The sequence below is a fragment of the Rhincodon typus genome, chromosome 1, assembly GCF_021869965.1.
Source record: "Rhincodon typus isolate 14 chromosome 1, sRhiTyp1.1, whole genome shotgun sequence".
NCBI classification, from domain to species: Eukaryota; Metazoa; Chordata; class Chondrichthyes; order Orectolobiformes; family Rhincodontidae; genus Rhincodon; species Rhincodon typus.
The window spans coordinates 70,842,653-70,855,422 of NC_063332.1; positions in this window are offsets into that span (position 1 = coordinate 70,842,653).

Here is a 12,770-nt window from a genome sequence, read left to right on the forward strand (position 1 = left end):
CTATTTATTTCAAAACCCCCTTCCCCTCCCCCTTTTCTGATGAAGGGCCTAGGCCCGGAACGTCAGCCTCTCTGCTCCTATGATGCTGCTTGGCCTGCTGTGTTCATCCAGCCCTGCACCTTGTTGTCCCCAGAACATTATCTGGATTAACAGTCCAGTGATAATACCATTAGGCTATCGCCTCCCCAAGTGATCCATTCAAGAGAGACAGTTGAGGAGAAACAAAAGGAGATTTTGTAGCTGGAACATTCCAGACAGTTCCTTCCTGGGCAGTAGCTAGAACACAAGCAAATAAGGCTTGTCAGAAGAAATGACTAACTCAGGTCCAAGAAAAGTCAGTACTGGAAATGCAAGAATGTCAAAGGCAGTTCAAGAATAGGCTTTGCGAAAGAAAAGCTGATTAGTGTAGAGAACCAAGTTTCGTGCTCGAAAAATTTTGTGAAGTGTAGACAACACTTCAGCATCAGTATCAGGAACACCTGAATGAGTGCATGAAACATCTAAATGATAAACCAGTTGAAGAATGTTCAAACAAGATCAATCTTCAATTAAAACGTGATGAACTTCAAGAAACAGAATTTCTCAAGAAGGTTGTGAAAAAGACCTTGAACTCGAGAAGGAATTTCTGACGAATCAGTACAATTGGTTCATGCAAAAGTAAAAGTCTAGAGTGATAAGACTACTGGGACTTCATCTTGCAAAGAACTGCAGATGTTTTGAACTCCAAATCAAACTGAAGAACAAATATAGTGTGATGTAAATTATGCAACAGCAGATTCAGACTTTAAAAACAACTTTGGAAAATTATATGGAACAGAATGAAGAAAGGGTAGGTTGACAGAGTCTGAAGAGCAGGCTGTAACTCGAAGGGAAATTTCTTAATGGAACAGAAAACTTGGATGAAGTAGTTGAAGGTTTCTGTGGATGACTCTGAAGCAAAGGCAACTGAACTGATTGGAGCAGTTGGTAAGCTGATTGAAAGCATTAACTAACGTGTCAAAGAATTGGACAATAAAACAAATGTTTGAAGGAAATTGCAAGAAAAAGCGAAAATGAATTCTCCACTTTTGAAGAATCAGTAGGACAGAGGATTAATTCACTCCCTAATGGCATTGTGGGTCAAGCCACAGCAGGTGGGCTGCAGTGGTTCAAGAAGACAGCTCATCACCACCTTCTCAAGGGCAACTAGGGATGGGCAATAAATGCTGACCAGCCAGCGACGCTCACATCCCACAAATAAATTTTTAAAAATAATGTATGTGGAAGGCTGTTGCTCATCACTTGGATGAACTAGAAAATAGCTTCAGTAAAGAGTGCAAAACCCCCTCAAGTGCAAGTTTATTCATCTGAAATGACAAAGTCTGTAATGCAAGAAGTGATTAAGGAAGATAGTTTTGAAGTGGAATGTCAATCAGAAACACACGCTTTCCATAACAAACCATTGAAAGCTCATTTTTTAAAAAAAGAGTAGAAAAATAAGAAAAAAATCCATATTATTCATTGTTCAAATTGAGAAACCTAGTGGAAGTCATTTTTAACATACAGCAACATTATTATAAACCATCTGTGAAGAAAGGCAGGCTAGTGGATTCTGGTTTGCAGTTAACAAAGTTGTGAACATGAACTTAAGGTAAAATTACACCTTCAGTTGGCAAAAAAGATGATACTTGAGCTGTTGGCTTAACTGAAACAATCTCTACAGATTTAATGGAAGAGTGTAAAGAAAAATATCAGTGCTGAGTTATGTTAATTTTATGATGTTTAATTTCTGCTAAGCCTGGTTGTAATATGTTCTTGCTTTTGTCTGAGTTAGATTTTATAGTTTTGACAATATAATATATTACATAAATTAAGATTATCTGAATATTATGTCACAAGTGATCTGTTAGACATTTACAAAGTAATTTATAATGCTTCATTATGATGAAGCTTTCTTTCTTCTGAGGGCAAGCAGTGACCTGAAATAGTATGATCAATGAGCAGGGTATGATCAAGCTGGAGGAGGTTACCGAGATGGATCTCTGATCTAATGCTAGATCTAATGATCTAGCTGCCTCCATGTTGCTAAATTGCTACCTTTTCACATTCTCTGCTCCTCTGATTCTCATCCTGTGTTTGGTCCCATTCTCACCCTTCCCCACAGCTGGCAAAGCCTTAATTTCTTAATCCCAGCCTCCAGAGCCTGTGCCCCTTCCCCCACAACATCCCCACATAACCTGCTTTATTTCTCCAAATCGCTTCTGTTTTTAAAGCCATCCCAAAATTTACCTTTTGACAAGCTTTTTGCTCTACCTCTTAAAATACCATGTAGACTTGATTCTGTATCTGTCCATTCGATAAAACACCTTGGGTTACTTTTTTACATGAAGGGCACAGGCTGAATACCTATGGTCACTCTGACACACTTGTGTCTTTTTAGTGACAAAATCAACGTGAGTGAAAGATTTCTTCTTTTGTTTTTAGACTGACTTTATCAGTAACATTATCAGAGGAGATTGGTTGGCCTGGCTGGGAGAGCTGATTTGCTCATATAATTCCTGTCAGCCAGATTCGTCTTTAATTGGCAAAATTGTTTGTTGTTACTCATTTTGATTTCAGTACATTTCTGACTTTAGAACTGCAGAGAAAATCATCAGTGGGAAGGCTTTCTGTAATTACTGTCTCTTTGACAAAATGTCATTTTCAGTTAGCACTTTGCCCAGTGTTAAAGCGAAGTTGGGGATACTAGGGTCTGCATTCAATGCTACATCATACCACAGTACTGCAGTGTTCCAAACATGAATGTGGAACTGAGATAACTGCAGTGGTTGCCAGCACCTACACAGGATAATCATTTAGCAATTGATCTGTAAAGTAATACCAGTGAGTTTGAAGTACATTTTTCAATAAGACAATTGAAGCATTCTTTCTGGTGCTCCTTACATCCTACCTCTTTGACAAAGCTTTTGTATCATCTCTTTGGCTTGGTTACATCTGTTATTTTATAATGCCTCTATGAAGCACCGTGGGATCTTTATTACATTAAAGGTACAATATAAATACAAGTTGCTGTTGTTATTTAATGCAATTATGCCATTATATTGTGCACTTCAAAACCACTTAAAAGACTTGCCACAAATTGTTGACAGAAACATTAGCATCTTCAACTGAAATAGAGTGAAATCATGAGTCAAATTTACATAACCTGAAACTTCAGCCATTCAGAGATATAAGAACTGCAGATGCTGGAAAATCTGAGATAACAAGGTGCAGGGCTGGATGAACACAGCAGGCCAAGCAGCATCACAGGAGCAGGAAGGCTGACGTTTCGGGCCTAGACCCTTCATCAGAAATGGGGGAGGGGAAGGGGGTTCTGAAATAAATAGGGAGGGAGGGGGAGGCGGATAGAAGATGGATAGAGGAGAAGATAGGTGGAGAGGAGACAGACACGTCAAAGAGGCGGGGATGGAGCCAGTAAAGGTGAGTGTAGGTGGGGACGTAGGGAGGAGATAGGTCAGTCCAGGGAGGACGGACAGGTCAAGGGGGTGGGATGAGGTTAGTAGGTAGGAAATGGGGGTGCGGCTTGAGGTGGGAGGAGGGGATAGGTGGGAGGAAGAACAGGTTAGGGAGGCGGGGACGAGCTGGGCTGGTTTTGGGATGCGGTAGGGGGAGGGGAGATTTTGAAGCTTGTGAAGTCCACATTGATACCATTGGGCTGCAGGGTTCCCAAGTGGAATATGAGGTGCTGTTCCTGCAACCTTCGGGTGGCATCGTTGTGGCACTGCAGGAAGCCCAGGATGGACATGTCGTCTGAGGAATGGGAGGTGCAGTTGTTTATTGCGAACCGAGCGTAGGTGTTCTGCAAAGCGGTCCCCAAGCCTCCGCTTGGTTTCCCCGATGTAGAGGAGGCCACAACGGGTACAGCAGATGCAGCATACCACATTAACAGATGCGCAGGTGAACATCTGCTTGATATGGAAAGTCTTCTTGGACCCCTTCCCCTCCCCCATTTCTGATGAAGGGTCTAGGCCCGAAACGTCAGCCTTCCTGTTCCTATGATGCTGCTTGGCCTGTTGTGTTCATCCAGCTCTACACCTTGTTGTCAGCCATTCGTACTGGCAGAACAGAAAATCCAATTAGAGGATGCACATAATCAGCTGAATTTCCAGATATGTAGCTCCAAATTGGCTGAACACCTGCACACTTGTCATATGGACTGTCATAAGCCAACCATTCAGAAGCTATGCCATGCTACAGCATGAAACCTGCAAAATGTAACTGAAGCTGTGAGAAAGTTAGTGATGTTGGCATCGCTATCAACATCTCTATCAACATAGAGAAGTTGATACAGCAAATCAGTGGTAAGGAGTAGGAAATTGCATCAAGTTTATCAATCATTCTGAAGTGCAAGGTAAACACCTTGGAACAAACTGACAAGTAGGCATTTTCTGCAGATTTAAAGAAGCTCTGACAATATGTTCAAGGCAGGTTGAGCAGAGAATGATCCCTGGTTGAATCCTGCAGGAAAAGTGAGTCACCCTGGCAGAGAGGCAGGGGCACAAGGAGTTTTTCTGCAGTAGTGGAATGTTGCATTGATTTAAGACCGGGTCTGGCATCATCGTCTGTGTGGTAAACAGTGAGGCTGCGGCAGTTATGGCCGTATGATAGATGCTTGCTTGCAATGTACTCCCACTCACATTCTGAACACGCATGAACCAAAAGACATTGTCAACATGGACTGTTGTATCATCATTTACTAGATCACTCTTTGCTTGTTAAAAGATGAAATATGTAATGGTAGAAAATGAAGCATGGAAAGTGTCACAGCTATGCTCTGTGCCAATATGGATGGAACCAAAAAGCTACTGTTTCACGTGATAGGAAAGTCCAAGAAGCTTTGTTGCTTGCGTATGTTAATACACTAACCACATATCTTGAGCCTAACAAAATCACCTAGATGAGCTGCAGCATTTTTGAGGCATGAATCAGAAAAGTGGACAAAAGGTATCAATGGAAGACAAAGAGGATTGTCATCATTACAGACAACTGCCCTGCACACCCACCATTTCTGGCCTTGAGTGTCAAGTTGACATTGTTGTCTCCCAACCTCATGGCTAAACTCCAGCCAATGGCAGAGGAAGTGATTAGGAACTGCCAACAGTAACTGATCTCTTGACACTGCCAAGGCCTTTGATAAGAAACAGGAGTATAACCCAATCATTCTGGAAGACATGAACATGGTGGAGAATGCATGGAAGGTAGAGCATGGAAGATAGAAGAAAGCCACAGTCACCAACTCCCTCCCCACACTCTGTTCAAATGGGTGACAACTGTAAAAGATGATGAGAATGAGGAGAAGCAAGGAGAGACCAACCAAGATAATGAAGAACATCATGTTGTTCTGGAATGAGAGACCAAAACGGAAATTCCAGCAGAAATTACTATCAGCGTGAAGAAGGTCTAACAAGGACAGCGCAGTACTAGACCTAATTTTGGGAACTGAAGCTAGCAAGTGGCTGTGGTGGCAATGAGGGGACTATTTTAGTGATAGCAACAAAAACACAGTATGTTTTAAATTAGTTCTGGAAAAGGAAGGCAATGCTCTGCTAAAAAAAGCGTTTTAGATTGGGGGAAGGCAGATTTTATCAAAATAAAATAGGATTTGGCCAAAGTAGACTGGGAACAGCTTCTTGTGGGAAAATCTACCATAGAACAGTGAGTGTTAGCGGTCAGGGGTGCATTCAGAAAAGAAATGGGGACAATACATGCCCAACATGCTCCTTTTAAGGTGAAATGTAGGAACGACAAGCCGAGAGAACCATGGATGTCTCAGAATATTCAGGACAGGATAAGAAGGAAGAGGGAGGCTTTTAGCATGTACAAAGGGATAAAATTAAGAAGCAGTAGTGGAGTATAAAAAGTGAAGAGGAGATTTGAAAAAGCAATTGGGAGAGCAAAGAGGGGGCATGTAAAAACATTAGCAGGTAGAATCCCAAGATATTCCTTAAGTATGTTGGGGGAAGCAGATAGCCACGAAAAGAGTAGGTCCCGAAACAAACACAGGAAATGCTTGAGAAACTCAGCAGGTCTGGCAGCATCTTTGGAAAGAGAAACAGAGTTAATGCTTTCAGTTATTTCTTTTTTGACCTCAGGAGAGGACTGGAGGACAGCTAATGCGGCTCCATTTTTCAAGAAGTGTGGTGGAGATAAGTCAGAGAATTACAGCACAGTGAGTGTCACATCAGTGTTTGGGAAACTATTGGAAAAAAATTCTGAAGGAGAGAATTCTGAAGGAGAGAATTAATCTCCACTTGGAGAGGCAAGGTTTGATCAGGGATAGTCAATATGGCTTTGTCAGAGGGAGATCAAACAAATTTATTTGTATGTTTTGAAGAGGTGACTCTCAAAGAGATGTCTAGATGATGGTGGTGCAGTTGATGTAGTTTATATGGATTTCAGCAAAGCCTTTAACAAGGTCCCACATGCAAGATTTACATAGAAGGTAAAAGGAGATGGGATCCAATGTAATTTGGCAAATTGGATTCAAAATTGAATGAATAGTAGGAGACAGAGGGTAATGGTAGAATGCTGTTTGTGTGACCGGAGGCTGATATCTAGTGGTGTATCACAGGAATCAGTGTTGGGTCTCTTATTGTTTGTGGTATATATAAATGATATTGATGAGAATGTTGGGAGGCAGGGGGGAATGATAAGTAAGTTTACGGCTGACACAAATATTGGCCAGGTGGTTAATATTGAGGAAGAAAACCTTAGGATACAGAAAGACACAGACAGTTCGTCAGATGGGTGGATCAGTGGCAGTTGGAATTTAACACTGAAAAGTGAGAGGTGATACACTTTGGAAGAAGTAACAAGACAAGAGAGTTCTCAATGAATGGTAGGATACTAGGAAGCTCAAAGGAACAGAGGAATCTTGAGCTGCTTGTCTACAGATTCCTGAATGTGGCAGGATATACTAATAAGATAGTGGGATGGAGCTGCTTAGCTATAAAGATAGGCTGGGCAAGCTCTGGTTATTTCCTTTGGAGCAGAGAACGTTGAGGGGAAGGAATTGAGGGGTCTAAGATTATGAGGGGCGTGGACAGGGTATAGAAAGCAGCTGTTCCCCTTGGTTGAAAATCAATAACAAGTGGGTATAATTTTAAGTGAAGGGCAGGAGTTTTGGGGGGATTTGAGGAAGCATTTTTAATCCAGAGAGCAGTGGGAATCTGGAATGCACTGCCTGAGAGGTTAGTAGAGTTAGGAAACCTCACAATGTTTATTACATATATTGATGAGCACTTGAACTGTCATAACATCCAAAACTATGGGCCAATTGCTGGAAAGTGGGATTACTGTAGGTAGGTTGGCATCAACTCAACAGTCTCTTCTTTATGTTTAACTCTATGATTATGACTCTATGACGACAATGGAAACATATTTGGAAATTAAGGACACTATATACTGCACAATGGAACTGACAGATAAAGCAATTTTAGGTGCAATACATCCTTCCATCCAGGAGGCAGATGACCCGAAGAAACTGATGAATACCCACAAACTGGACAAACTGGGTCTATGCCCTCTGGAGTTTTGAAAACTGAGAGGTAATCTCATTAAAACCTTTAAAATACTTACAGGGATTGACAGGGTAAATGTAAGATGATTCCCTGTTTGGACACAATTAAAAATAAGGGGATGTCATTTAAGACCAAGGTGAGAATATTTTTGATCAGATTGTGGTGAATATTTTGAATTCTCTACCTTTAGGGTTGTTGAAGCTTAGCCTTTGAGTATACTTAAAGTAGAGATTGATAAATTTTTGACTATCAGTGGCATAAATGGTTATGGAGATGGAGTAGGTAAAAGGTATTTGATAGGCCATGATCATAGCAAATGGCAGGGCAGGCTCAATAGGCTGCAAGGCTTACTCCTGTTCTTATGATCCTATACAGAAGGACTCCAAATATCTCTGTACTGCAGCTTTCTGCAGTCTTTCCTCCTTTAAATAATATTCATCTTCTCTATTCTTCCTGCCAAATCGCTTAGCCTCACATTTTCTGACATTATATTCCATTTGCCAAGTTTCTGGCCCTTCACTTAACCAGTCTATATACATCTGTAGATACTTTGTGTCAAGCTCACCACTTGCCTTTTGTGTCATCCAAAAAACCTGACAATAATACATTCACTTCCCTCATCCAAGACATTAGTATAGTAAATAACTGCAGCCCCAGCCCTCATCCATGTAGTGTTCCACTCAATGTGGATTTACGAATTTTAGTATACAAGGTTAAAAAGTAAAACAATCTACAATTAAAGTCAATCCTTCTAAAAATATGCATCTTGTGAATAACCAAGATGTGAGGGAAAATGGAGAAAAGATATCCTGCTATTTTTCCCTGCCAGTAACACCATGGATGTCTACACTTTCTTTTGCTCTACACCCCATTCGGACTTATGAGAGCTCTTTGCTACTTCCTTGACAAAAGGCCCAGCCAAAACTCAAGTATGACCACTATCCACTACCTGGCTGAGCCTGCTCTCAGACTGAATAATTTCTCTTTTGATTCCAGTCATTTCTTTCAAATAAAAAATTTTTCAGTAAGTCCTATATTTGCCTGCCATTTTGAGGGGTATGTGGAACATTGGTGTTCCAATCCTACTCAGGCTTCCTTCCTCACTGGTGCACTGGTGACTGTCTTGGTGACGTTTCTTAGTCTTACTGTGGAAAATTTCATCTGCTTTGCTTTCAATTTCAACCTTCTCTTTCCTGCACATGGTCCAATCTTCTGTTCCCTTCTTTAAATTCTGTTTTCATATTTGGATCAATCAATATTCATCATTAGCTTTCTACAGCTACCTTGACACAACACTTTGTCACACTCCACTTCCTCGAAAGACTATTTCATTCTCCCAGTTTCTTTGTCTCCGTTGCATCTATTTGAACAATATGACTGTCCATATCAGAATAACCATCCTCCAGGATTCACAAGGATAATATTGGTTTTCATGAGTTCACAAGTACTGCAAAAATCAACATTGCTTTATGGTTCTACCTGATCTTACTACTGCTCAGGGGGATGGAAATTTGCCAAGCTAGAAATTTGTATTACAATTCTGTGACTTCAGAAATTCTCACTCAAATGCAACAGCATCAGAGTTTTTCTATCGATTATCTCACTGGGGGCAGTAACAGATGAAGGTAGGGTAATATAATAACAAAGCTTTCTCATAATCAACCCTCCCTCTCTCACCGTCATGTTCTGGAAACAATCTGGAAGTAAAGAGAAATGAATCATCTAGTTTAACGCTACTTGCTCAGTTTTGAATATTCAGCATTCTCAGTTCACCTCTAGTTGCATGGAGTCAAATAGCAGTTTATTACAATGAAATAAAGATACGTTCCTTAACTACACATTCCACAGAAGTTGTTTGATGAATGACCTGTGCTCTGTAATTTCTAACTTTACATTCCTGGCTGGAGATTCTATGCCTGAGAAAATATATCAGAGATTTGGGGGGCACTAAATGATTTTTCAATTGGTTGGACACATGGCAGGAAAATCATCCTAGCCCAATTGTCCGATATGGACTCTAAGTAGCTTCCCATTTGAAAAGAAGCATCAAAATATTATCAATTCCCCCCATCTCCAACTTAAACCTTAAACACTAGCATTCCTCCTTCAGGCAGTCTTACACGTCTGTTTCTTTATGTGTGGAAGAATGTTAAAAGCACCTATAATTTAATTTACATCAAGTGCATGTAGCAGATTGTATTTTCAGGGTAGGTAACTTTGTAAGAATAATAGTATTTGGATTAATGTTTGTGAGCTACCAGAATCTTTGACCTTTAGTTTGAACTTGTGGTCAACTTCCGCTAATTTGAATCTTCTGTGTTGCCAGGGCTTTCCCTTTTCTTCCTTTTCCCTTTGCTTTTCCATTCCTCTGTTAGAAAATGCTGCAATCTCCTACTTAGATTAGGGGCTGAAAGCACAGTAATTGAAATGTATTCATTCTACTCTGCGGAAATGAGAAGCAGTGAAATAACGTTTCCCACTACTGTCACATCCTATTTTTGACCCAGACATTGTAAGTAATATCCTAGAGACAAAAAGGTATGTTCTCTACATGGTCTATATTTTAACTGTTTTATATTTAGCGGGTCTTCCTCTAAGAACAGAGATGAGGAGATTGTTTTGCTCTCTTATAGGCGTTGGCAACTTCGGAACTATCAGCTACAGAAGGTGGAGGTGTGGTCATTTGATATTTTTAATGCAGCGATGGATAGATTCTTGTTAGTTAAGGGGTAGATGGGAATGTGGAATTTGAAACACAAACAGATCAGACATGATTTTACTGAAGGGCAGAGCAGGCTTGCAGGGTGAATTGTCTGCTTCTGATCCTATTTTGAGTGTTGTATACCAGCAACAGAAAACTATCTAAGGTGAAGAAATGTCACCCATGACAAGCAGAAGCTAAGATGATCATAAACTGATTTTTGGTTGCATTGGCCATTGTCTTTCTAAGAATATGGACCCATTTCCACTATTACAAAGAAACATAGAAACATAAAAGACAGGAGTAGGCCATTCAACCCCTTGAACCTGCTCTACTATTCAATATAATCATGGCTGATCATGGAGCTTAATACTGCCCTCCCCCTAAATCCCTTGATTCCTTTAGCCTCAAAAGCTATATCTACCTCCTTCAGAATGTTTTGGCCTCAGCTACATTCTGTGGTAGTGAATTCCACAGGCTCACCACTCTCTGAGTGAAGAAATTTCTCCTCATCTCAGTACTAAAAGGCTTTATCCTTAAACTATGGCTGCTGATTCTGGACTTCCCCACCATCAGGGACATCCTTTTTGCATCTAAACTATCTAATCCTGTTAGAATTTTATAGATTTCTATGGGTTCCACTCCCACCCCCCCTTCATTCTTCCAAACTCTAGTGATTACAATCCAAACTGACTCAATCTTTCCTCATAAGTCAGTCCTGAGTTCCCAGGAATAAATTCAGTAAACCTTCACTGCACTCCCTCTATTACGAAAACATCTTTCTTCAGATAAGGAGACCAATGCCACACACAATATTCCCAGATGTAGCTGCACTAATACCCTGTATAATTGCAGCAAGAAATCTCTGTTCCTGTACGGTAATCGTCTTACTGTGAAGTCCACCATGCCTTCTTTACTGTCCACTGCACCTGCATACTTACTTTCGGTGACTGGTGCACAAGGACACCCAGGTCTTGTTGACAATTCCCCTCTCTCAATTTACAGCCATTCAAATAATAATCTGCCTTCCTATTTTTGTTACCAAAGTGGACAACTGCACAGTTATCTACATTATACACATCAGCTATGCATTTGTCCACTCACTCAGACAGTCCAAATCACACTGCAACATCTCTGCATCCTCCTCTATATGCAGATTAAAGTCACCCATATTTACAGATGTTCTGCTTCTGCATTCATCTTTGATTTCCTGTTTAATGCAATTCTCAACATCACCACTTGAGTTTGGTGGTCTGTATACCATCTCCACTAATGTTTCTTGCCCCTTAGTACTTTCCGATTCTACTCACACAGATTCTACATTGTCTGAGCTAGTATCTTTCCACAATATTGTGTTTATGTTCTTTTTAACCAGTAATGCAACTCCACTCCATTTCCTTTAAGTCTGTCCTTCCTAATTACTGAATACTAAATACTGGATTATTGCTCAGATTGAGTTTATTTCAATGTTACAGGGAGAACTAGCTATACAGATACAGAACTGGCTCAAAGGTAGAAGACAGAGGGTGGTGGAGGATTGTTTTTCAGGCGGGAGGCCTCTGACCAGCGGTACGCCACAATCGTCGGTGCTGGGTTCACTGCTTTACATCATTTATCTCAATGATTTGGATGTGAACATAAAGGGTATGATTAGTATGTTTGCAGATGACACTAAAATTGGAGGTGCAGTGGACAGTGAAGAAGGTTAGCTCAGAATACAACAAGATCTTGATCAGATGGGCCAATGGGCCCAGGAGTGGTGGATGGAGTTTATTGTAGATAAATGTGAGGTGCTGCATTTTGGAAAGGCAAATCAGGGCAAGACTTATATACTTAATGGTAAGGTCCTGGGGAATGTTACTCAACAAAGAGACCTTGGAGTGCAGGTTCATAGTTCCTTGAAAGTGGAGTACTAGGTAGATAGGATAGTGAGGAAGGCGTTTGGTATGTTGCCTTTAATGGTCAGTGCAGTGAGTACAGGAGTTGGGAGGTCATGTTATGGCTGTAGTTGTTCGGCCACTTTTGGAGGATTGGTCTCCCTGCTATAGGAAGGATGTTGTGAAACCTGAAAGTGTTCAAAAAAGATTTACGAGGATGTTGCCAGGGTTGGAAGGTTTGAGCTATATGGAGAGGCTGAATAGACTGTGACTATTTTCTCTGGAGTGTCAGAGGCTGAGGAGTGACCTGATAGAGGTTTATAAAATCATGAGGGGCATGGATAGGGTAAATAGGCAAGGTTTTTTCCCCCGGGGTAGGGGTGTCCAAAACTACAGGGGATAAGTTTAAGGTGAGAGGGGAAAGATATAAAAAGGACCTAAGGGGTAGTTTTTCCATGCAGAAGGTGGTGAGTGCACAGAATGAGTTGCCAGAGGGAGCGGTGGAAGCTGGTACAATTACAAAGGTACTGGATGGGTATATGAATAGGAAGAGTTTAGAGGGATATGGGCCAAACAGTGGCAAATGGGACTTGATTTATATGAGATATCTGCTCAGCATGGATGAATTGAACA